Raw genomic sequence first — 5,179 nt, forward strand, 5'->3', positions numbered from 1 at the left:
GTAGCACTCCTTTTGACATAAATATATATATGATGTGGTGAGTGTTGGAGTTTGAGCTAACTGGGAATGTGTGTTAATATGATTGCAATGGAGTATGATGTTAATATTAACTAATTGAAAGTACCTTGCGGAGGAGAAAGGGGGGTTGGCTAGAGTACCCGTGTGCATATCTAAGTCACGTGCTCACTTGTGTGCTGTTTGTGACGGATGGTATATGGGGACGGATTGAGGGGAGATATTACTCATTTGAGTGACCTTTGACAAGGTGAAACGTGGGGCAGCTTGCGAGCTGTGTATTAACCATTGTCCCATATGCAGGTCATCTGCTCACAGGAGTGCCGTGTGTGACACACTTCTTACCCTCAACTCTCCCACCCTGCTTATCTGACAACACTATCCGCCCCACTGTTCAACACTTCAATTAGTCCTTCTTGTTAACTCTGGACTCTACCAAGGCATGTTATCTCCAGGAATAAGCCTTTTGGCTATGATCAAGTGCATGGATCTGACTGCACTTGGTCCCCTGGAATGGCGAGAGGTGGATTCATGGAGCCCAGCGTACTTTTCAAGACGTGGTCCACCTGGGGAGCTCCAATGCACCAGACTTTGCACAAGCCGGGATCGGGTTCAGCACCACATGACCCGGCAGCAGAACAGAACTATGCAGAAGTGTGCAACACAGACTTTGTATTTTTCAACTCAATTTATTGGCATTGCTCTGACCTTTTAGCCAGGTTGTAACGCTTGCGCTCACCACGAACAAGGCGGGACCCCGGTACTGAGGTGGGAGAGTATAGGACACGGTTTTTCATGGTGTGCAGCATTACATCTCTCATGCAGAGTATAGAACACGCCACCCACAGAAGCGGAGGCGCGTCTGGAGAGTGGATAGTCAAGGGTTGCTGGGTTAGGGTTAGAGAGAGTAGAATGGTCCTGCTACTTGCCGAGGTCAGAGGTTGGAGCCGGGAGAGTAGTAGGTAGCCGTGTGCCGTGGTCAAGGGGTTGGAGAGATGTGGAAGGGCAGAGGCAAGCCGGGGTCGGTATCCAGAGAAGGGTCCAAAGTCTAGCCGGGTCGGTACACAGGAGATCAAACACAGAGACAGGCAAAGCATGGCAGTACAGCAGGGACAGGGACGTGGGAACAGCAAGGCAACAATGAACTATGCTCAGCCAAAGAATGAGTGCTGAGTATATATGGAAACAGGCGTCCAATGAGACAGGGGGGTGGAGCGGAGGAGCGGCTACTGCGGAGACAGGGATAGGCTGTGAGGTGCAGGAGACAGGTGGAAGAGATCAGGCGTGTTGACATGCAGATGGGGAGTGGTGTGCGCGCCGCGCTGGGCGGCTACGCGTCGCAAGCGTGGGGGCGGAGCCAGTCTCCGTGGAAGCATTGAAAGCCCTCCGTGGGCGTGTGCGCTCTGTAAGTTGCGCAGGAGTATGCAAAGCATCAGGTAAGGAGGAAGCACGCCGCATGGGACGTGCTCCGATTCCTTACACAGGTAGAGCGCAGGCGTTTCTTTTAAATAACATACAGAACACCTACAAGCTCAAATTGAACCCCCCTCTTTTAAATATCCTGACCTTTGCTGTTAGTGAGCATGGGTTGAGCCCCGAGCACAATGCGCAGAGCACAGACACCTACAGATTGTGTTACCCGATGGTGACCCTGATCAAGAAGCCTTCAGGCCAAGGGGGCCGGGGTCAGAGCAGTGCCACAGGGGGGAGCCTGGTGTTAGGGGGGGGGGGCAGGGGGACCTGGTGACATGGCGGGGGAGGGGGGTGATACAAGTGGAGGTCACATGGGGTGTGGTGATATGAGGGGCATGGCCCAGTGACATGGGGGGGGGAGGGGTGGTGAGACAGGAGAGGGGCAGGGAGCGTTGAAATTGTAGTCCTGAGCCCCGGGAAAGCTGTTGGTGACCCTGTTTATGTCCTTTCTATTTTCTGCATTATTTACTGATGTTAATTCCATACCTTACATTATATCCTATATTCATTACATTCTCCAACATTATATCTTGTGTTAATTCAAATTTACTGCATTATATATTCCGTTCAATCTCTTATCTTTAATATTTACTGATGCACATTCCACGTCCTTCAACATATCTTGCAGAATATTCATTCAATTTCATAAATGATACTCTTATGTTTGTTCCATTGTTCTCCATGATAGTGTCATGGCCAAATGTCCAACTATGTACAGTATATATAATTACTAGATACAGTCATGTACAGTTAGATTAAATTTTTTTTAACTGGAGCAACTCCTAAGTTCTCTATACTCTTTAATATTTCTATTTTTAATACATTCTTCGAGATATTTAATATATAGTTTGGTCATCAAATTGGTGTTTATTCATGATCTAGTGATTAAATGTAGCGGTGCAATCATCTGCCACACTGCGCTTCTTCTCCATGCCAGGGAAGCTGTGAGCTCCATTCATTGTTAGCATTATGGTGCATGAATTGTATCCAGGCAATTAAAATGCATTTAATGCTGTATAAAATATGTTAATATTGTGGGAGGGGGGTCCTTAGTGTTACGCCGGTGCTGCCCGCAGACCAGACTCGTCCTTAGCTCTCACAGAACGATTCTCACAGAACATCTTTTTGGAGAAGGCAAAGGAAAGAAGGGAGTCGGTTCTGCGAAATCATTGGTGCTCTTAAATCTGGGAGCAAAGGGGGCTGCGAGAAGAGCCCAGCGGCTGTGAGAAGTGCCCAGCGGCTGCGAGAAGAGCCCAGCAGCTGTGAGAAGTGCCCAGTGGCTGCGAGAAGTGCCCAGCGGCTGCGAGAAGTGCCCAGCGGCTGCGAGAAGAGCCCAGCAGCTGTAAGAAGAGCCCAGATGCAGAGAGAAGAGCCCAGAGGCTGCGAGAAGAGCCCAGATGCTGAGAGAAGAGCCCAGAGGCTGTGAGAAGAGCCCAGATGCTGAGAGAAGAGCCCAGAGGCTGCGAGAAGAGCCCAGATGTATGGGGTTTCAGTGCCCAGTGCGGGCCCCTTAGAGTGTGGAGCCCTGTGTAACAGCACCTGTTTCACCTGCCTAAATCCGGCTCTTCCTTCAATGAACACTAGAGGGCAGCATGACATAGAAAACAAGTACAGGTATATGGGAATATTCCCAGGTACTTGTTTTCTATGTCATGCTGCCCTCTAGTGTTCATTGAATGAATACGTTTATAATCTTTATATCTGTTTCCTACTGTATAGCAAATAAAAATACCACTTGTGAGCACATTCACGTCTCAGACATGCCATAACCCTGCCTTTCCCCATTATCTCTTAGCATACAATGCTTCCACTGTAGCTAGGGATTCTGGGAAATAACATTCAAATGAGCACACAGAGTAACCTTGTGCTTCTTATCCATTCCTATTGAATAGACTGTAAGCTCTACGGGGCAGGCACCCATGCCTGCAAAAGTTCTATGTATAGTGCTGCACAGGCAATATTAGGATCCTCCTATTAAGGGGAGGATTTAGTTAGGGGTATTAGCAGGCTTGCAGGAAGGAAGTCACTCAGGGTGGGGAAGCAGACAGGGGAGGAGGTAGGTGTGCAGGGCAGGGACCAATGCACGAGGCCAGAGCACCCTCCCTAGGCCCCAGATAGCCCTGAGTCACCAGTGTCAGCCCTATGCCCCGTGTCTTTCGTGGTGTCTTCATTTGTATCCTGTATGGCTGAATGAATTGCCAATCCTGTAGCTGATTGCTTCATTGTCCAACCCCTAAGTAAGTGCTATATTTTGTCTGTTATTTGTACCATCTTGTGTGTTCTCCTTCTTTGAAGAATAAACTATATTTATTATATCTAAGTTGTGTTCAAGTCAACCCAGATATTTGGTGCATATTATAACCTGTCACTAGCTACCGTGACATGGAGCCGCACGTGGCAGCCACAAGTAAGACCCTCCGGCTGGAGGCTGCACCGGGTGCTCGGCCTGGGTGTGAGGGGATTTATGTTGGAGGCCCCGCTACGTGGGACCTGATCCAATTCTGCCTCCCAAGTGTTCCCTGGTCAGGACTGTGGTGTGTGTATTTGGTTGGTGCACTTAAAGATATAGGTACCTGCCGGGTGCTCCAGCATGCGGGCGCACCGATTGGAAGACAGAGGGGGATCCGCTGATCCAGGGATGTCATCCGCGACGAGTGCGCCTGCGCGTGGGGTGGTATCCTGCTGGAGTGTCCCACACGAAGACAGTCTCTAATCCTTGCAGGGTGATCTGGTCCCACACCCCAATTGTCAGGGCCGGGCAGCTTGCTGTTGTGTCCCTAACTTATAAAATAGCTAATGGGGCAGGGTCCCTCCCTAAGGGCCTGTCCCTGTAGCAACCACAAATATTATTACATGAGTCGGGGCCTAGGGGGAATCTGGCTTAGTGCAGAGGGTCACAGACCCCTGCACCTACCTCCTACCCTGTCTTTGTCCCAGCACCGACTAACGTGGTCTCCAGTGCGCGCAATGAATCAATCCTGGGTCAGGGAGGATCCTGCTGCGCGATTGGCTGCTTGCCTGCACCTGACTCATAGCCTCCAGTGTCTTATAGGGCTTGGTAGTCCTGCACCCCTAATCCTCTATAGGCCGCTGTTTGCGCGCTTTGTTATTATGCGCAAGATGGCGGCGCCCTGCTACGCGAGCCACCGGCGACGCGATCGACCTGCCTCTACCCCCGCAGCAACCGGCACTTGTCCCTGTCTTCCCCGCAACCTCCGGACGCATCCACCATCGCAGTAGAGGTCAGGGAGGAGGGGGGAAACAGGGGAGACCAGGGGAGACCAGGGGAGCGGGTTACATCTGTGTTATGGGGTATGTTCCGGGGGTGGGGGGAGTGACATCGCGGGCTCTAAGGTCGTGTTCACGTCAGGGCTCCCGTATTATTTGCGTCTTGTTTTAGGCGATTTTTTTTTACACCAGGTGCTCTGCGCAGGAGATACGCGCGTGTCAAACATTACGTTTTTAACACTAAAAAACATCTTTTTTTGTTTTTATAAAAAGAGCAGGACACGGGGGAAAGAAACGAACATTAAATGAGGTAAACTCATACAGGCTTCTGTGGGTGCATAACAAATATAAATTCACCGCGCGCCTGTGGGTGTATCTCTGCTGTACAGAGTGTTATTATAGCGTTCCCCTGTTTCCCCTGGGGGGGGAGGAGTTTTGGCTCAGGGGGTTATTGTCTTCTCTG

Source organism: Ascaphus truei, chromosome 4 (assembly GCF_040206685.1).
Source record: "Ascaphus truei isolate aAscTru1 chromosome 4, aAscTru1.hap1, whole genome shotgun sequence".
NCBI lineage: Eukaryota > Metazoa > Chordata > Amphibia > Anura > Ascaphidae > Ascaphus > Ascaphus truei.